The sequence below is a fragment of the Podarcis filfolensis genome, assembly GCF_964270895.1.
Source record: "Podarcis filfolensis genome assembly, chromosome: Z".
Taxonomy (NCBI): Eukaryota; Metazoa; Chordata; class Lepidosauria; order Squamata; family Lacertidae; genus Podarcis; species Podarcis filfolensis.
In genome coordinates this window covers 42,709,774-42,730,895 of record NC_139617.1, presented here as the reverse complement: position 1 = coordinate 42,730,895, position 21,122 = coordinate 42,709,774, and the positions used below count along the sequence as shown (strand labels likewise).

The following is a 21,122-nucleotide window of genomic DNA, read 5'->3' as shown; positions in this document are numbered from 1 at the left end:
GAGGGAATATGTTCATGCAGAAACCCAGGAAACAAGGAGGTGATTCAAATGTTGCAGGTTTCAGCAGAACTGATAGAGTTGCCCTGTTTCCCTCCTATCTGTCTGCTGCAGCCTTAGTCCTCTGGCTGCAAAAGTAAATGCTGTCTTTCAGTCCTCATGGCACAGTTCATTCATTTGTTAATGTATCTTTTTCTGATTTGGCAACCTTCTTGTGGCACAGAAGAAGCCAACAGGCACGATTGGTGGAGACAACCTGGAAGGTTCTTTCCCAAGAAGCTGCACTGATGCTGTTCACAAGAGGCAATGAGCAGCAGAAGTTCCTGACAAACTCCACCACTCAAATGACAGCTCATTTGATATCTTGCCTCCTTGCTCCTTCCCTTATCCCAATAACATTTTGCGACTCATTAGGAAATGATCTATGACTATCCATCCCTGTGTCTTCAATGCTACAATTTATAGCCTCTTGTATAATTAAAAAAAACCACAATTTTGTTAAAATTGGTGTAGTGCCGATATGCAAGTGGGATGAAGCCCTCTGAGCTTCCAGGGAAGAAAGTTCCAGTGTGAGAGGGTTATTTTCTGAATTGCTGTCTCTGGGCGGAATTAAATTGCCTTGACACAGATACCCATTTTAATCTTAATACAATGACTCTAATTTCTTTGTGCCACATTGCATCAGGGAAATGAATTCAAAGAGGAGGGGGAAATACGTTTTACAGATGAGAGTCACATCCTCTTTCAGGTGTATTACCTCATTGCCAGGGAGATAACAATGAGTCATCTCATTCCTGCTTTTATTGATAAATTCCATCCAACCCAGCCAATCCAATGAAAAGGTGGATGAGCTCATAAGGGTTCCTCCCTAGAAGGATCCATTTTTAGAGTGCTAGTTTCATAGATGGCTTACTTCAAAGCACCATCTGGAGCTATCCCACTAGCATAGGAGCAAACTCCTAGGGGACGAGGGGGTATTCAGCCCCCAAATAAAATATTTGAGGGGACTGTCCCCCCAAAGGTTGATGGGGCATTGCCATTGTAAAATTGGTGTCCATGTGCCATACCCCTCTCACAATATTTAAACTTGTGGACATCCAATAAAGCTGAGTGCTGGAAGATTCAAGACAGATAAAAGAAAGGATATCTTCATGCAGCTCATAGTTAAACTATGGAATGCCTCACATGAGGCACAGATGGCCACCAACCCCAATGACTTTAGAAGAGGATTAGACAAAAGCACGGCTACTAGCCATGATGACTATGCTCCAAAGTCAGAGTCAGTGATGCTTCTGAATGCCAGCTGTTGGAACCAACAGGAGGGGAGAGTGCTCTTGTGCTCAAATCCTGTTTGCAGGTGCACCACTGTGAGAACAGGATGTTGGACTAGATGGGCCATTGGCTTGATCCAGCAAGCTCTTAGATTCTTATGCCTACCCTGTTCAGTCCCAATGGATCATGACCTGAAACGAAACAACGGTCCACTTTAGAATCCCCAGTCTAGTGGATTATTTTACAAGGTGGCCTTGTAGGTTATGTGCTATATCCATAGCACCCCTCCTATTTCATTTCTAAAATAGGGTATACAGCTGCCCACAATCTGAGAGGCTAGTGCACAGGGCTCCTTGCTGTCATGTGCATTGAATGCATGTAAGGCAAGGCCCCCTAGGAGGAACTGGGTTGTGTTCTCAGAGGGAATTGTATGGGGAAAGAATGGCTGCCGCTGTCCCTCCCCCTGCTCCAGGTGTGATATTAGCAGTTTAGAAGGAAAAACTTTAATGGGGGGTGGGGATGGATGTCTTAGAATTTTTCATAAAAAACCTGCCTCAGAATTGCATGGGATGGAGTTAGTCCCATTATCTCTGAAAACTGAGATAGACCAGATCTTAATGGGTCCTTCTCTCCATCACTTGGCACTGATGATCTTTGAGAATTATTGGAGAACAAGTGAAGTCCCTGCAGACTAGAGGCAGGCAAATGTTGCTCCCATCTTCAAAAAAGGGGGGAAAAGAAGACCCAGGTAACTACCGACTGGTGAACTTGACATCAATACCAGGAAAGGTTGTAGAGCAAATAATTCAGCAGGTGGTCTGTGAGCACTTAGAAAATAATGATGTGATTACTAAGACCCAACACAGGTTTCTTAAAAACAAGTCATGTCAAACAAATCTCATTTCTTTTTTTGATGGCATTACAAGTTTGGTGGATTACAGTAAGAGTTTTGACAAAATAAAACAATTCCTTCCAGTAGCACCTTAGAGACCAACTAAGTTTGTTATTGGTATAAGCTTTCATCTGCCATGATATTCTTGCAAGGAAGCTGGTAAAATGTGGGTTGAACAAGGTAACTTAGGTGAATTTGTGGCTGGTTGGCTGACCAAACCCAAGGATTACGGTACTCATTAATGGTTCCTCATCATCCTCGGAAAAAATTAGATGTGAGGTGCTGCAGGGTTCTGTCCTAGGCCCATTGTTCAACATCTCCATAATTGACTTGGATGAAGGAATTGAGGGGATGCTCATCAAATTTGCAGGTGACACCAAACTAGGAGAGGTAGCTAATGCCACAGAAGACAGAATCAGGATTCAATATGACCTTAATGGATGTGAGAACTGGGTCAAAACTAAGAAAATAAATGTCAGCAGGGACAAAGGTATGGTTCTGAACCTAGAAAGGACAAACCAGCTGCACCAATATAAGATGGAGGACACCTGAAAAGGATCTTGGGGTCTTAGTAGAACACAAGTTTATCATGAGTCAACAGTGTGTGATGCAGCAGCAAAAAAAGAATGCTATTCTAGGCTTTATCAACAGAAGTATAGTGTACTAATCAAGGGAAGTAATAGTCCCGCTCTATTCTTCCTTGGTCAAAACACATCTGGAACACACCTGAAATACTGTGTCCAGTTCTGAGTGTCATGATTAGAGAAGGATGTTGACAGGCTAGAACGTGTGTAGAGAAGGGCAAGCAAGATGACTAAGGGCCTGGAAACTAAGTCTTATGAGGAATGGATGAGAATTGTGTATGTTTAGTGTGGATAAGAGGAAACTGAGACTGATAGCTAAGACATTTAAGACATTAATGGAATGACTGAATAGAGCTTATGCCTCCTCATTCCCTTACTCTCTCTTCCCTGCTTCTTTTTATACCATTTTACCCTTACTAAGACTAAGAACATAAGAAGAGCCATGCTGAATTAGGAAAAAGACTCACCTAGTCCAACATCCGCCTCTCATAGTGGCTAACCAGATGCCCAAAAGGGAAGCCAACAAGTAGGACCAGAGCGCAACAGCACACTCCCCTTTCATGCTTCCTGGAAACTGGTATTCAGAGAGTAACTTGCCTCCAACAGTGGAGTAGAGCATAGTCATCACTGCTAGTGTCCATTGATAGCCTTAACTGCCATAGATTTGTTTAATTCCATCCAGGTTGGTGGCCATCACTACCTCTTGAGAGAACTAATTCCATAGTTTAAGTGTGCTATGTGAAGAAGCACTTATAAAATCATAGAACTGTAGAGTTGGAAAGGATCATCTAGTCCAACCCCTGTAATGCAGAAATCACAGGTAAAAAATCTCTGGCAGATGGCCATGAAGGAAAGTCCACCACTACCTGAGGGAGTGTGTTCCATTGTTGAACAGCTCTTACCATCAATAAGTTATTCCTAATGTTTAGCTAGGGACGCGGGTAGCGCTGTGGGTTAAACCACAGAGCCTAGGGCTTGCCGATCAGAAGGTTGGCGGTTCGAATCCCCACCACGGGGTGAGCTCCTGTTCTCGGTCCCAGCTCCTGCCAACCTAGCAGTTTGAAAGCATGTCAAAGTGCAAGTAGATAAATAGGTACCGCTCCAGCGGGAAGGTAAACGGCGTTTCTGTGTGCTGCTCTGGTTTGCCAGGCCACATGACCTGGAAGCTATACACCGGCTCCCTTGGCCAATAAAGCGAGATGAGTGCCGCAACCCCAGAGTCGGTCACGACTGGACCTAATGGTCAGGGGTCCTTTACCTTCAATGTTTAGTTGGAATCTCCTTTATTGTCACTTGAATCTGTTGGCTGGGACCCTTGGAGTAACAGAAAACAAAGCTTGCTCCGTTTTCCATGTGACAAGACTTCCTTTTGTCTGTCCAGAATCCAGGGGTGCCAGTGATGCATATAGAGACCTTCAAGCCAGGCTATCCGAATCTTGTACCACAGGCTGTTATCTTTGCCTGCAAAAACACATTCCAGAGTGTTTGCATAAGAAAGGGAGATGTGCCTTTGCTCCATGTCCTAAACTCCCTTAGGTAAACCCATATAGGGAAAGGAATGCAAAGGGATCGTGTGCAGCCAGGTGCTGCTTAGAGAGAGTTCTTTGTGTGATTGCTTAATGTATATGCAATTAAGGAAAGACCAGAAATGGTATGCTAATAGGGCGATGTAGCCGAGGATTGGAAGGATTTTGCTGCAGTTTATGCATATGTAGTGTCTTAAGAGATAACAGAAATGTATATATGAAGGAGCCCCTCCCTTTATTAGGGGGCTCAGACTTTGGAAACTGATTCATCTGAGTCAGCTTGCTGGCTAGCCAGGCAATAAAACTTTTGTTGTTGCTCATTTGCTGAGTGGAGTTTCCCTCAAGCCCGGACACTGCTGTTTTGCAACACCAACTTGAGTAAAATATTGGGTGGTGGGCAGGTAAGCCCCACCCTGCATAATCGATCACATGATGCAGTGCACCCACACCATTTGAATGGCAATGCCCATCATCTGGGGGAGGGCAGACCCCTCAAATATTTGGGGAGGGGGGTGCGAAGGCACTTTGGCCTCTAGGAGTTGGCTCCTATGCCAGAATCTCTCACCATTCTGTATCTCTCTAAAAATATCCCTGTAAAAGCTTTTCTTTCTTGTGAAAACTCCCCCCCCCACAAAGAGAGTACACGAGGCACTTAACCTGAGGCAACTTTGTGTGTCAAACCCTCCAAGAACATTTGAAGAACACAGTGTCTTTCCCCCTAAGGTGCAGGCTTACCCACAATTTATTTCCCATAGAGTTTCATGTAACATCTTAAATCTGGCAGGGCCCTGATACATGTTCTTTTGGTATGAATGGCCAGGACATTTGTGACAAGGAACATGGCCTTTCTAGCCAGAATAGGCCCAATGATATTGGGCAAACTTCCCAGTAATCATTGGATCTACTGACAAGCACAGTATCTCAGTAGTCCCATTTTGGGCCTTGAATGTAGGACATCCCAAGTTCAAATTCCAGTATGTCCAGATAAAGAAACCCCCTTTATCATAACTCAGATTCAAATAAAATCAACATATACAGCCACATCAGGGAGTCTTTTTCAGTGTGAGGGCTGCCTTCCCTTTCAGTCCACCTGAAGGCTGCTGCTGCTGCTTTTCCTCACTTCTCCCATGGTATGGGGGTGGGCGGGGTGTCCTGCTTGCCCTCTGCCGCTGGCACTGGAGAAGCAAGGAGAAGCAGCTGAGGCTTCTGGGTTCTGGCAACATCTCACAGACCTCTTGTGAGAACCTAGAAGCCTCAGTCATGCAGTCTCAGTAAGCAAGACTATAATGGTGGAGCAGGGGCAGCAGCAGTGCAGCACCTTCCAATACCCTCCAACTGACCTTCCCCAACCCCCCATTTTTGCCCCCCCCCGATCATTTCCTACCAGTAGGACAAGTGCCACCACCAGTACATTAACAGGACACACGCCCTTCTTTAGTAGATTTCGAAGATTTACATAAAGAGAAACACACCCCAATGAATAAATAGAAAGGGGCAAAATTAGACATGGACACCTAAAGCATTTTTTTATTTTTATTTTTTTAAAAAGAAATCAAGATAGTTTGCGCTGTGCTCTGCTCCTCCTTTCTTCCCTCCCAGCCCTCTGCCTGCCCCTCTAAGCCGGCATGTCACACAGAGCTGGCCTCTGCATTGGTAGCCTCTCCTCCTTGCCTGCTCTCCAGCAACCACAACGAACTTCCCAAGGGAGGAGACTGTCAGCAGTGGCCATGGGGAGGCCATGGGTTGCTCCCTCGCAGCCACCATCACCACTGCTCGGGACAAGCCCTGGCTCATCCTCCTCTCTGAGCTCAGTGGCGGCAGCACTGGAAGGGGAAATAGGAACATTCTGGGATTGAATCAGAAGCCAGGATGGCTTTTATAATTCCAGGACTGTCCCTGGAAAATCAGGACACTTGGGGGATATGCCTTCCCGTTTCACCTCAGGCATTGAAATAGGATGGGCAACTCCAGTTTGCAGGGGAGCATATAACAGTGGTGGGCACAAAGTCAAGTGGGGTGGAGAAACTAATGTAAATTTGACCTCTGTATAGTAGTCAGTATAGTGCGGGTGGCGCTGTGGGTTAAACCACAGAGCCTAGGGCTTGCCAATCAGAAGGTCGGCGGTTTGATTCCCCATGACGGCGTGAGCTCCCGTTGCTCGGTCCCTGCTCCTGCCAACCTAGCAGTTCGAAAGCATGTCAAGTGCAAGTAGATAAATAGGTACCACTCCAGCAGGAAGGTAAACGGCGTTTCCGTGCGCTGCTTTGGTTCACCAGAAGTGGCTTAGTCATGCTGGCCACATGACCCGGAAGCTGTACGCCAGCTCCCTCAGCCAATAAAGCGAGATGAGCGCCGCAACCCCAGAGTCAGCAATGACTGGACCTAATGGTCAGAAGTCCCTTTACCTTTACCTATAGCAGTCTAGTTTCTACACACACTCATACAGCCCTCTATATCTTATCCATCTGGGGGAGACTCAAAGAAGCTGCAGGTTGGGGCCAGTGAGTGGTGTGGTTTGGGGACAGTCTTGAGGGCGTGACATAGAGCCAAGGTTTTATTTGGATGTTATCTTGAGGGAAGCCTCTTGCAGCCACTTGCCACAGCCTATGGGCACTGACTGTTTTTCTGGGTTTTTTGTTTTTTGTGTGTGTGGCTTGTGGTAAATATTTGACTCACTCCATCTTTAATCCATCAACACAGCTGGGTCGAAGAACAACCTTAGTGACTTCTCTGATTTTAAACAATTGAGTAACAGAAAAAAGCAATCCCCACAGTAATCACACTTTAGCTTTCTAAGGACAATGGATGCAACCTTCTCAGAAAGTTGACATGACAGGCCTTGTAATCACATCCAAAAATAAACTTACAAATGCTAAGATAAGCAATTTCTCATCCTTTTAAGAACAGTGGAGTGGGAAGCCTGCATGGGGCAAAGCCAGCATTTTGTAGAATTTCCATCTGAGCTCCAATAGCAAATATTGTCCTGGAAGGCTTCTTGTTTCCCTCTTTGTCATTGTCCAAAATATATGAAATTAATTGTTTTTTGAAGAAGAACACCATTCCCTCCATTTCACCCCCAATGTAAGCCTCTGTGTACATATTCTCTCTCTCTCTCTCTCTCTTTCTCTCTGTTTCTCTTTCCAAACAATATAATACTCTTGGCTGGGTACATAAATTTAGACAAAAATAAGAACAGGCTAGAACCATCAACCTGACTTGGAAACACCCTGACATTTCTCCCCAGCATCTCCACTCCAAGGTTCAAATGAGTTCATGAAACTTTTCTTTAGGTTTCCTTGTTAGATCGAGGAACACAAACTAGAAACATTGCAATCAATGTTATTTAATAAAGGTTAGGAACTTAGGAAGCTGCCCTGCACTGGGTCAGACCAATTATTTCATCTAGCTCAGTACTGCCAACACTGACTGGCAACTGTTTGCCAGAATTTCAGATGGAGGTTTCTCTCAGTCCCAGCCTACTATACAATGGTACAATTTGAATACATTCCCCCCCCCACCTATTTTGTCCCACCCACCACAAGGCATATGACCATTGAAAGTTTGCCAAGAAAGGCATGCAGCTCCTGGGCTGAAAACATTTCCCCAATCCTCCTCTAAGTTGTGTATGTAATAAAATTATCAACAAAATGCAGCTAAAATCCACAAAACTGTTAGCAGAAATAAATACAGTGGTACCTCGGGATGCAAACGGGATCCATTCCGGAGCCCCGTTCGCATCCTGAGTAGAACACACCCCGCGTCTGCACGTGCACGGGTCACGATTCACCACTTCTGCACATGCGTGTGATGTCATTTTGAGCATCTGCGCATGCGTGAGCGGCGAAACCCGGAAGTAACGTGTTCCATTACTTCCAGGTCGCCATGGAGCGTAACCTGAAAACGCTCCACCTGAAGCATATTTAACCCGAGGTATGACTGCATGCATAAAATAATCACCAATATTCAGTAAATATTTGAAACAGAAATATAGATAACTAAATTACAGTACTTTTCTGTGTATAAGACAAGGTTATTTTACTCTAAAAGAAGGTGTTTTCTTATGCCACGTGCACGATTGGCAGCGTCAAATAAGTTATTTTCGGGGCATTCCCCTCCCAAAAAATCTCAACACCCTTGGCAATCCTCTCCCCATAAAGCTCAACAACTCTGAGCCATCTCTCTCTTTCCCCCCCATTTTCTTAATTTGGGGTCCCCAAAAGTACGGGGTGTCTTATACACGGGGGCATCTTATACATGGAAAAATATGGTACATGCCTGGGTAGGCCTGCTCAGTGAGTGGGGTGGCTTCCAAAGGATAGGAGCTGCACTTGTACAAGTACAAGTTCTACAGATCAAAGTGGTTAAACAGGCATGTATCAGACAAAGTAATCCATCAAATAAACTGGTCCCAAACCATGAAGGGCTTTATATAAAGCCTTGAACTTGGCCTAGTAACAAATGAGCAGCCGGTACAGATACCTGAGCACAGATTTAATATGCCAACAGGATTTCACTCCTGCAAGCAATTATGTGGCAACATTCTGAGGTATCCAGAGTTTCTAAGTCAACCTCAATGGAAGCTCCACATGCAGTGCATTATAGTAGTCCAGTCTTGAAGATACCAATGTCTGAGCTAATGTGATCAAGCGGTTCCAGCCCAGGAACAGTCACAACAGTCATAGCAGTAAAAAGGCACTCCTGGCCACTAAGGCTACCTGAGCCTTCAGTGACAAAGCTGGATCCAGGAGCCATCCCAGATGGCATACCTACTCCTTCAGTGGGAGTGCTTCCTGCTTCAAACCAGGCAATTGGTTGATTTTTCAAAGTCCGCTCATCTCTCTCTTGCCAGAATTCAAGCTTGGTTTACTTCCCTTTCTCCAGCTCACTGGTTCATCAAGGCACTGGTGCAGGGATGCTATGGAAAAACAGAGCTGAGTGCAAATCAGTACAGAGCTAGATGAACCAAAGATCAATATTAGGCCTTTTCCTATGCTCTTTTTGGCACCCAAATATCCTAATGACCACCAACTTCATGTAGATGAAAAAACAGCAATGGGGATGAAATAGTGCTTTGTGGCACTCCATACCATAGCTGTCAGAGGGCCAAAAACCACGCTCTGAACTTGACCCTGTAGATAGGAACAGGGCCACTGTAATGGAATACCCCTGCTGCCTATCCCACAGAGCCCTTCCAGGAGCACACCATGGTCAGTGATATCAAAAGCCACAGAGAGATCTGCACACAGAAGGTCTGATGTTCAATCTCCAGCAACTTCAGGTAGGGTTGGGAATGTCCACTGTCTGAAACCAGCAACCAGTAAACTATCTTTCACAAAAGTGAAACTTTTCCTGGCTATGTAGCAACAGTGGGATCAGTAGTGGAGGGAGGGAGGAGGAAGGGTTTTCCTTAACCCTCACCTAGTATCCTGTCATCCCAACCTGGCATCCTGGCTGGCTGATATGCATGGATTCAGCAATTGATGGGACATGAAATTCTCCAGAGTGTTAGTTTAATTGCTGCTGCCATTCCAGGTAAAACGCTAACCAGGGAGGTATTATGGGGAGTGGGGAGCTGATACACAGAGTGGGTGGTGGTGGTAGGAACATTGGATGCTGCCTTATACCAAGTCAGACTATCAATTCATCTAGATCAGTATTGTCTCCAGTGACTGATAGTAGCTCTCCAGTGTTTCAAACAGAGGTCTCTCCCAGCTCTACTTGGAGATGTGGAAGATGCACCCAACATCTTTTGTATGTACCACTGAGCTACAACCCATCCCCAATAATTCTTCTCTAGCTCAAATTACTATCTGAGCCAGGAAATAATTTCAGAGCTTTGAAATCTCATTAGAATTGGGCTTTTAAGATCTGCTGAAGTTTGTTTTCAAGCCTGGCTTAGCAGTCACACCAGCATTTTGAGTTCTGTGTGGTTGCCTTTATCCAGCCAATTGTAGCTTCTTATTGGAACAGATGTGAGGGGCAACTCATCTCTGCAATATGTCCCCTTCAGGAAAAACATCAAAAGTGATGTTTCCTTGCCAGATGCACCAAAATAGTTTATGAAATGTGTGTCTAAAGCTTATTCCTTTGGGAAGTCTAAAGAGGAATTTCCATTCTGACAAATGTGCCCCTGATGAGCCTTTACCATCTGCTCTGACGACTGGAAAGGCCCCAGATTTCTTGCAATCCAAACGTGCTGAAGTGCTTCTCTTAATGACTCTCTTAAGCAAAAAGCGGAAACCTCAATGACTTCAATTTATGTGTCTACATATTGCCAATTAAAAGCTTATTGCAAGAATACAGTTGTGAATGAATGGCAGCAGCAATCAGCACTGGGGTATTGTAACAATGAAAATATAATGATTCCTTAACCCATCCCTTTAATTTATCTTCATTTACACATGAACTACATCTCCACAACCAGGTCAGTTTTTCTACCTGTCCTGAAGAAAGGGTAAGGGGAGGGTAGCGGCTGTTGCTAATTTCATACCCTCCCAGTAGGGATGTCCTAAATAACAACCACAACACACACACACACACCCATATGACTGGGTTGCCCCAACCACTCTGGACAGCTTCCAACATATATAAAAACATAGTAAAGCAATAATAAAAAAAAACCTTCCCTATACAGGGCTACCTTCAGATGTCTTCTAAATGTCTTCAAAAAGTTGTAAAGCTACTTATCTCCTTGGCTCGGGGGTTACATAACTCTATAAACTCTTCAATATTTCTCTGATGAAAATAGGAACATCCTACCATAGCCGCCAACATTTCCCCAATGAAAATAGGTCAGTGAAGGACTCTTGCTCCCTCCACCTTCTATGAGACAAAGAGCATTTAAGCATCACCTTAGAACTTGGCCCCTTCAAAGGTGAAGATTTAGGTTCTGCAGCACCATGCTGGGCCTTTGGGGAGAATGCTTGGCACAAGAAACGTCTGGGACGCAGGTGCGATCAAGTGAAACAAATATCCCAGTCAACTGTGAAATCAAGCCTGCATTTTGATTTATCGCCCAGCAAAATAAAATTATGGTTTGTCAGGTTTCTTTTGGCATTCCCATTACTCATGGAGAGTTTGATTATTATTCTTTTTTTGAAAAAAAATAATTACCATAATTATGGAAACACACTTAAGAAGTGAAAATGCCATTGGGGATAATGAAGGAAACTCACACAATCACTGCTCCATAAATTCACAGCAAGTGGAACATGGGAGACAGGTCAGTATGAAGGATGACGCTTCTGTGCCAATCCTCCTATAGAGTAAGCAGGTACCACCTGAGTTTACTTGTTAACCTATTCTGCCCCCTAGTGTCCACATCCCAACATTACTTTGTCTCAACTGGTTAATATTAAGTATGGTTTCCGTTCTACCTTCGGTTCCTTTGGGGCTGTTGGATTTTCACTTTTTGAAAACCCTAGTTCCTTTTAAGGCACCCACTAATCATGCAGTTGGAAGGCATCACTAAAGGTCATATAACCCGACCTCCTGCAATGGAAGAATCACAGCTAAAGAATTCCTGGCAGATGGCCATCCAACCTCTGCTTAAAATCCTCCAACCAAGGAGGACCAACCACCTTCCAAGGTTATCCATTCCCTAATGTTTAGTTATAATCTCCTTTCTTGTAGTTTGAATCCATTGGTTTGGATCCTGCCCTTCAAATATGTGAAGATGCCTACCATTATTTGAAGATGCCTACCATACAGTGGAGAAGCAACACGGGTGGTGATGTGGGTTAAACCACTGAGCCTAGGGCTTGCCGATCAGAAGGTCGGCGGTTTGAATCCCCATGACAGGGTGAGCTCCCATTGCTCGGTCCCTGCTCCTGCCAACCTAGCAGTTCGAAAGCACGTCAAAGTGCAAGTAGATAAATAGGTACCGCTCCGGCAGGAAGGTAAACGGTGTTTCCATGCGCTGCTCTGGTTAGCCAGAAGCAGCTTAGTCATGCTGGCCACATGACCTGGAAGCTGTCTGCGGACAAACACCGGCTCCCTGGGCCAGTAAATTGAGATGAGCACCGCAACCCCAGAGTGGTCCAAGTGTGGACCTACGGTCAGGGGTACCTTTACCTTTACCTTTACCATACAGTGGTGTAGCATGGAGGGGGCAGCTGGGGCAGGGGGCCCAGGTGCATTTTGAGGAGGGGCACATTTTGGGGGCCCTGCAGCCAAGGGAGGAATGGGCTCCCTTGGCCATGGCGCCTCATTTCTCCCTTGGAATGCAGGGCTGAGTGCCATGCCAGATTCCTTCACCCTCGGCGCCCCGCTCCCCTGGTGCTTGCTCATGCCCTCCCGCTCCAGGTGCCATGAGCTCAGGCAATGCCTCTGCTACCATATCACCTACCACATCACACTATGGAATGCTGGCTCTGATGTGACTCTTTCTTTTGCATGGTAGGCTATGTTAAAGTAGGGTTGGAGGAGAAATTTGCTCCTATTCACATTTAAAAGTTGATTTTACCTTACTCATACTCTCCAAAAAGAGCTTGAGAACTGGAACACGGCCACCCTCTGAAATTCACACACTTCCAAATTTTGCTGTGCAGGTTTCCGGCCACGTAATGTGTGTGGAAATACATATGCTGTGCATATTTCCAACCGTCACATAGTTAAACCGTGGAAATAGCTCCCACAGGAAATGGTGATAACCAACTGAGATGACCCTGAGATCATCTTCTGAGGCCCTCCTTCGTGAGCCTCTGTGGCGATCACACAGGTTCCCCAGACGTTTCACCGTCTAATGATCCCTGTGCCTCCACCTTATATCTCGCTGCCACCACCCAGGCCCTACCTGGTAAAATACTGAGTCCAGTCAGGGTTAAATTGGAACATAAACTTCTGTTTATTTATTGCAGTTTAACAAGCGTGTGGTTTCATAAACGGTATCAGTCAATTACAGTCATGGGGTGCCTATCCAGACCTATAACTTCCGCTACCTGCTCTCGCTCACTAAACCATCTCTCAGATATTTACTTGTCTTCCTAGCTCCTAACTGTTCCTGACTCAGCTTATTTTGTGACACTAACTCAACCTGCCCACAGACTCTCTCCCAATTCACTCCCACTCCAACCAACCACCCAACTCCAAATGAACTCCTCTCTTGGCCCCTCCCAGAGCTGGTTTTATAGTCCCTCTGACTCCACCCCCTGGGTTGTGATTGGGTAACCTGTTTAACTATTTCACCTCCAACACTCTCATATGTTAATTTCAAAGCCTCTTCCTCAAAAGGTTCAGTGGGTGAGAATGGGGCCTTCTCTGCAGTGGCTCCTCGTCTGTGAATGCTCTCCATAGGGAAGTTCGCCTGCCACCTTCAGGCGCCAGGCAAAAACATTCCTTTTTAACCAGGCCTTTGGTTAATCCAATTTACCGTATTTTTCGCTCTATAACACGCACCCGACCATAACACAAACATAGTTTTTAGAGGAGGAAAACAAGAAAAAATATTCTAAACAAAATAGTGGATGTATGATTTTTGTGGTTCATGCTGTGGCCACAGACATGTGATCTGACAGTGAGTTTGGAGTATCCCAATGCAAAAATCCTGAGGATCCATGTGGATCCATGCTTTGTAACCACGTTTTTGCACCACTGTGGCCTGAGGCAACAGTGGGTGCGTGATTTTTTTGGTGCAAGTTGTAGCCATGGATATGCTATGTGATCTGATGGTGAACTTGGGGTGACCCAGTGCAAAAATCCTGAGGATCCATGTGGATCCGTGCTTTGTAACCACGTTTTAAGTGGGGAGGGAAGGAAAAGCCCTCAAGGGACAAGGAGCACGCATGGGGGGTGTGGAGAAGGATGCTGCTAATTATGCAGGCGAGGGGTTTAAGGGGAGAAGGAACACACGTGGGGTGTGTGGAGAAGGATGCTGCTAATAATACAGAAGAGGGGTTTAAGGGGAGAAGAAGCACACGTGGGGTGTGTGGAGAAGGATGCTGCTAATAATGAAGAAGAGGGGTATAAGGGGAGAAGACTCCTCTCCTCTCCCATTTTGCTCCTTTAAAGAAGCAGGCTCTCTGTCCCTCTCTCCTCCCCACCCAGCGGCTCTTCTCCCGCTTTGCTGTTTCAAAGCGAGCCACGGAGGAGGGAAGGAAGGGGAACCATGGAAGGAGAACCATGGATCCTCTGCTCACGACTGCAGCAGATCCCCCCGCCACCCGTAGGCATTCGCTCCATAACACGCACAGACATTTCCCCTTACTTTCTAGGAGGAAAAAAGTGAGTGTTATGGTGCAAAAAATACGGTATATCCTATGCCCTTTTAAAATGTGGGGGGGGGGGGCTATTGGGCTATTGGTTTTATTTTTATTAGGTATTTTGTGGTTTTATTCTGTGAACTGCCCTGAGACCTCTGGGTATAGGGCGGTATATAAATTCAATAAACAACAAACAACAACAACATAAATGGGGGGGGGGATGATTGCAAAGATGAGCACATTTGGCAAAATTGTATACAAACATTATGCATTAGCAGACATTCACTCCTAAATGCAGATAAGTTTTCACATGAGCAACTTTGTTTGTTTGTTTTAAAACCACAAAGAAATGTAGAAATGTGAGGAACCAATGATTGAAAAAAATGAGGAACTGAAATGAGCAAATCTTCCCATCCATCCCTGCATTCAAGGCATGCGAAATAAAGTGGTTTATACAAACATACTTAGGAAACATACTTATACAAACATACTTACATCAATGGCACAACCCAGCCAGGCAAAAGCCCTCTAGGAGTGGGTGGGGTAAGGCCACTGACAGGCTGTAGCATAGAGGGAGGGGCCATGCCCTCAGGCACATGTTTTTGAGGGGACGTGATCAGGTGCCCCACAACAGGCTACCTCATTGGATCCTGAATCAGCCCAATACTGTCAGCCACAGCTCCACCCCTGGGTGAAGACTGGGGTGGAGAGAGGAGAGCTGCAGCAATGCTACCACCCACTCTCCTCAGTTGTAGTGTGCCAGCTGCGGCAGCTCCACCCCTAGGTCAGGCTTGACCCAGGGTGCAGTGGGCTCCCTCAATGCCCCTCCCCCTTCAAGGGTGCACAATCTTGCCTGTGCTGCCCTGCTGGTCACAGGTGTGCTCTGGGAAGGAGCATAGGCTCAGGAGAGCCCTGAGGGCCAGACAGAGAGGCTTGGAGGGCCACATTTGGTCCCCAACCTGAGCTTCCCCGCCTCCTAAGCTATAGCAACTTCAGAAGATGACTGTCAAGCCTTTGTCTGAAAGCTTTCATCAAAAGAGATCTCTATGCCCCTGTAGGTAATTGATGTCAATGTAAACTGCTTTTATCCTCAAGATGTTTCTCCTGATATCCATGAGAACATATTAAAATCCTGCTTGATCAGGCCAACATCTCACCTGGTCCAGCATCTTATTTTCACAGTGGCCAACCAGATGCTTATGGGAAACTTGCAAGCAGGGCTGAATCACAGCAGCACTCTTCCCTCCTGTGGTTGCCAGCAATTGTTATTCAAAAGCATTGCTGCCTCCAGCTGTGGAGGCAGAGTATAGCTAACCTATCTGATAGCCACCAATAGCCTTCTCCTCCATGAATTTGTCTGATCGTCTTTTTTTGAAAGCATCTAGAGTGGTTGCCATCACTGCCTCCTGCGCAAGTGAGTTCTGCAATTTAATTCTGTGCTGTGTGAACAAGGACTTTTTTCATCTGCCCTGAATCATCCAACATTTGGCCCTATTGGGTATCAACAAGTTCTAGTGTTATTATGTCCCATGGACTGCAAGAGTCCCATGGACTGCAAGATCAAACCTATCCATTCTGAAGGAAATCAGCCCTGAGTGCTCACTGGAAGGACAAATCCTGAAGCTGAGGCTCCAGTACTTTGGCCACCTCATGAGAAGAGAAGACTCCCTGGAAAAGACCCTGATGTTGGGAAAGATGGAGGGCACAAGGAGAAGGGGACGACAGAGGACGAGATGGTTGGACAGTGTTCTGGAAGCTACCAACATGAGTTTGACCAAACTGCGGGAGGCAGTGGAGGACAGGAGTGCCTGGCGTGCTCTGGTCCATGGGGTCACGAAGAGTCAGACATGACTAAACGACTAAACAACAACAACAAAGTGTTATTATGAGAGAGGGAGAAAAACCTTTCTCCATTCACTTCTCCATGTCATGCATCTGTCATGTTGTCTTTTCTCCAAACTAAAAAGTCTGTAACCAAAGATTAAAATTTCCAAGGCCAGCTCTGTGGCACATTCAGCCTCTAAGCCATTCACATCACTGTTTTTGGTGTGGTGAGCTTCACAATGAAATCCTTCCCTATCCTTTCTGACGGTGCCACGCAAAATGTTTTGAAAAGCCTGTTTGCAGTGGGGGGATATGGGAGCCGAGAGGCGAAGCCTTGAGTTCTGTAAGAAATGGGAAAGAAATTCCAAGCTTTGGAAACAAGAGCAAACTCCAATGATCTATAATGGGGTGGGGGTGTCACACACACACACACCGATTCCATACAAACCTGGTCTCTCCCCCAGCCCACTCTTCTTTTTCTAAAATTGCCTTCATTTGCAATGAAGAAACCTGAGGCTGCCTTCACAGAAACCAGGTTCAAGCTGAAAATGACTTCATTCAGATTTCCATGATTCATGGAACTTCCCATACATGAAACCTGCTCACAGTTTCCAGCTTCCTCAAAGGTCTTTTGAGATGGTTTGACTGAAAACAAAAACAAGGAACAAACCCTAAGGGTACTGCAAGGGGGAGCTCCCAGGTCTCCTTGGTGGCAGCAGTGGGGGGACAAGGAGAGGCTTCACCAAGGCTTGGGCACCCTTTAGCGAGATGCGGGTGTTCAGGAAGTTGGCAGTAAAACCTCTCCCCAAACACCAGGAGCCTCACCTGAAAATAAAGGATCATTCAGCTGGATTGAGCCCTGATCCAAATGGGTGTGCCACTACATCACAAAAGGATATTACCCAATATATGCCCACTCGACCACACTGATTTGTGGAACTGGCATATAACAAATGTCATATAACATCGGCACTGAGCTTTCAAGGAGCTGATCTTTCACTGCGCTACCACCTTTGGAAACCCTCCACACTGATATCAGGCAGGTTCCTTCATTGTACTGTACTGTATTCAGCGTCTACTAAAACCTTACTTGGTTTAAACAAGCCTACCCAGACATGTAAATATGATATGTATTTGAATATGCAAGTTTATTTCATAAGCAAGTATTGTAGGTGCCAGTCTCATCTAGTGCCCAGATCTGCTTCCCATGCCTCCAAGAAACAGAAAGAGAGAAAAAGGGCTGGGCGATATCAGCTTTTCAACACCGCGGTGTATCGCCACCCAAACATTGCGGTTTGGCGATATACTGTGGTGTTGAAAAAATAAGTTGTATTGGCCTCTGCCTGTGAGGCACCTGGTGAAACTGCCCCAGCTCTCACTTCGGGAACCCAGGCAGTTTCACCCAGGCAGTCACAGGCTGGGTCAATGCAGCTTGTTTGTGCAGCTCAGCTGGTGATTAGGAGGATTCCCCCCCCCCCCCCAGCTGAGACAGCCCTGGAGCTCCTGCTGCTTGCACGCAAGGGGCAGGATCACCAAGCGTGCTTTGCACAGCTCAGCTGGGGAGGAGGAAGCTTCCCGCTCATGGGCAAGCGGGCAGAGCATTGGGGCTCCTTCAACTGCTCTGTGCTGGGAGCGCCAACCAAGCAGAGCCCCCACCCTGCTGCTGGCCCACAAGAGCCAGCGCTGCACTGGAGGCTCTCTTAACAGCTTGGCTGAGGTAGGGGCAACTGCACACTCCTCAGTCGAGCAGTTTAAAGATGCATAGGGAGGAACAAGCTGTATCGGCGCCTTGCCAGTACAGCTTGTTTCTCCCTCTGCATCATATGTCGGCAGAGTGCAATGGTGGTTTCTCTCAGCGATATATGCTACTGCTCCTGAGCCCCTCTGTTAGTAGCACCACTAGAGGAAGGACACTGCTAGCAGAGGGACTCGGGAGTGGTGGCAGTTTCACCAGCAATATACCACTGAGTGAAGCCAACATCATGGTCTGCTCCTGATACCAGTCCTGGGCTATATATTGATGTGTCACCCAAGCAGAGGCGTCTTTCCCATAGAGCTTAGTGGTGCATCGCGCCAGGGTGCCAGCCTCTCAGAGGCGCCCCAGCGAGTGGGGGAGCTGCATGGCTTTGCCAGCGGCCTCCCCTTTCCCTCCTGCATGCCCACCAGCTGCGCCCTGCTAACCATATGGCTGGCGGGCGTGCAGCTTGCCTCCCAAGCCTCCTTGGGAGGAGGGTGATCCCTGCAGAAGCTTAGGATGGAAGCTGTGCCCCACCAGCTGGTGGGCACACAGCTTCCTTCCCAAGCCTCTGTGGGGATCGCTCTCCTCCCGAGGAGGCTTGGGAGGGGCGCAAATTCACTCCCAACCCTCTGCACGGATCGCTCTCCTGCAGCGGCATGGGGGAGAGTTGTCCCCCCCCCCCGATGGCTGGCAGTGCACAGCTATGGCCACCCCAACACTTTCTGTGGTAATTTGGGGGTGCTGGGCAGATATTTGCACCCCAGCACCGCATCTGCTAAAGATGGCCCTGCATCCAGGCCTAGAGAGAAATCACCCACTTACACACTTTGCTTATTCCAAGGAATTGGGTAAAAGTCAAATCTAGTAGAATTCAGCTGAGCTTTCAAAACATAGTTGAAAAAGGAAGTAGGGAAGAGTGTCATTCTTTCAGGTTGCCCCTTCAGCTCTGTGCACTTTTCAAGAGAGGAAAAGGGTAGACAACCCATGGACCAAGGGAGTAGTGGATGGGTGGCATATGAGAGGCTCAGAGGTCATCAGGATCTAGCATGGTTTGGTAGTGCAGATAAATCAGGAGGCAGCAGGAGAAGGAACAGATTGGTGTCTGGAAAGCTGGCACCCAAGTATGAATGAGAGAGGTTATCTCCTTGTGACTCTGGATGTCAGAAAGGAAAGCAGAATTGCACCGCTCTGAGGAGTTCAGAGGCTCACCAAGGAGGACTTTGACCAGCCTGAGGGAGGAGTTGAACAGGAGGAGGTGGCATCAATGCTGGAAGACGGACAAGAGACAGTCTTGCCATCAAGAACTAGGCACCAACTTTGTAGATAGAATCACTCGTGTGCTTGAGCAGCAGTCTCATAGGGCAAAAGAGTTCGATGGGGGAGCCTGCGTGGTCTCATCTTTAAAAGTTTGGTGGGAGGGCCACATCAACTGTTGAGACATCTTTCTAGTTTCTATTCACGGTTATGATTCTCTTGCCAAGCTCATGTATCTTGGACTCTTGACAGCTGGGACTTGTAGTTGCTGCTGCTATTAGCCAGAATAAAGATAATAGAATTGTAGAGCTGGGTCTCAGAGAGTCATCTAGCCCAACCCCATTCAATGCTTGCTTTCAAGTACCGTATTTTTCGCTCTATAGGACGCACTTTTTCCCCTCTAAAAATGAAGGGGAAATGTGTGTGCGTCCTATAGGGCGAATGCAGGCTTTCGCTGAAGCCTGCAGAGTGAGAGGGGAGACCCTACAGCCAGCCCCGCAAGCTCCGGGGACAGTGGGGAGGCGCAGCGCGTCTCCCCGCTGTCCCCGGACCTGATCTCAAGGCGGGCGGCGGGGAGAAGAGCGCTTCTCCCCGCTGCCTGCCTCGCAAGCTCCGGGGACAGCGGGGAGGCGCAGCGCGTCTCCCCACTGTCCCCGGACCTGGTCTGAAGGCAGGCGGCAGGGAGAAGAGCGCTTCTCCCCGCTGCCTGCCTCGCAAGCTCCGGGGACAGCGGGGAGGCGCAGCGCGTCTTCCCGCTGTCCCCGGACCTGATCTCAAGGCGGGCGGCGGGGAGAAGAGCGCTTCTCCCCGCTGCCTGCCCCACAAGCTCCGGGGACAGCTGGGAGGCACAGCGCGTCTTCCTGCTGTCCCCGGACCTGATCTCAAGGCGGGCGGCGGGGAGAAGAGCGCTTCTCCCCGCTGCCTGCCCCACAAGCTCCGGGGACAGCTGGGAGGCACAGCGCGTCTTCCTGCTGTCCCCGGACCTGATCTCAAGGCGGGCGGCGGGGAGAAGAGCGCTTCTCCCCGCTGCCTGCCTCGCAAGCTCCGGGGACAGCTGGGAGGCGCAGCGCGTCTCCCCGCTGTCCCCGGACCTGGTCTGAAGGCGGGCGGCAGGGAGAAGAGTGCTTCTCCCCGCTGCCTGCCCCACAAGCGCCTGGGGGGGGAAATAAAATTTTTTTCCTTTATTTCCCCCCAAAAAAACTTGATGCGTCCTATGGGCCGGTGCGTCCTATGGAGCGAAAAATACGGTAACAGTTGCTCCAGACAAACACAAGTCATTATCAGAATCAAGCACACATTCCAACTAGACAAAAACACACAGAGTGCAAAGCAAAGGCAGCAGGGTATGTAGCCTGTGGACAGAAGGTGTAGCTGAGGAAGTGTCCCAAGGGCCAGATAGAAAGACTTGGAGGCACACACGCCGCCTTGTACCCGCAGTTGAGGGGGCCCGGGGCCGTGCAACATCAGCACACCATGCACACACTCCCTGTGGTGTGCTAACATCACTCACACATGCTGCAGGTCATGCTGATGTGTCATACAGACACCCCACAGCTTATGCATGTGACATGAGAACACCACCCAGCATGCATGCGTGGCCGCCAAAGAACTTTAGGGCAGTGGCCCTTTCATCAGAATTCTTGAGGGGGGGGCTGACCCCCTGGCTCTTTCCACTCAATGTCCCTCCCTAGAGGGACACCTTTCTGAGGCTCTCCATCCCTTGGCTATCCAGAGCCCTTGACTTTGATATATAAGAAGAATAAGTGGTGTGTTACAAATTCCAGAGAGAGCGAACATCAGGTTGGGAGAAATACCACAGACGTAAGGGTTAAGACA

The 21,122-nt window shown here is 47.5% G+C and overlaps 1 long non-coding RNA gene across 5 annotated transcripts in view; it reads left to right on the top strand.

Annotated features, from left to right (window-relative positions):
- LOC310754933 overlaps positions 1 to 21,122 on the top strand; it is a 242,066-nt gene that overhangs the window by 31,830 nt on the left and 189,114 nt on the right. For 3 of the 5 annotated variants that reach the window (XR_014544076.1, XR_014544077.1, XR_014544078.1), the window contains exon 5: positions 3,167 to 3,848. This is a non-coding gene — a long non-coding RNA (uncharacterized lncRNA). Of the gene's footprint in view, positions 1 to 220; positions 1,597 to 3,166; positions 3,849 to 21,122 lie in introns of those variants that run through there. The other 2 variants (XR_014544075.1, XR_014544079.1) reach the window with 2 other exon arrangements.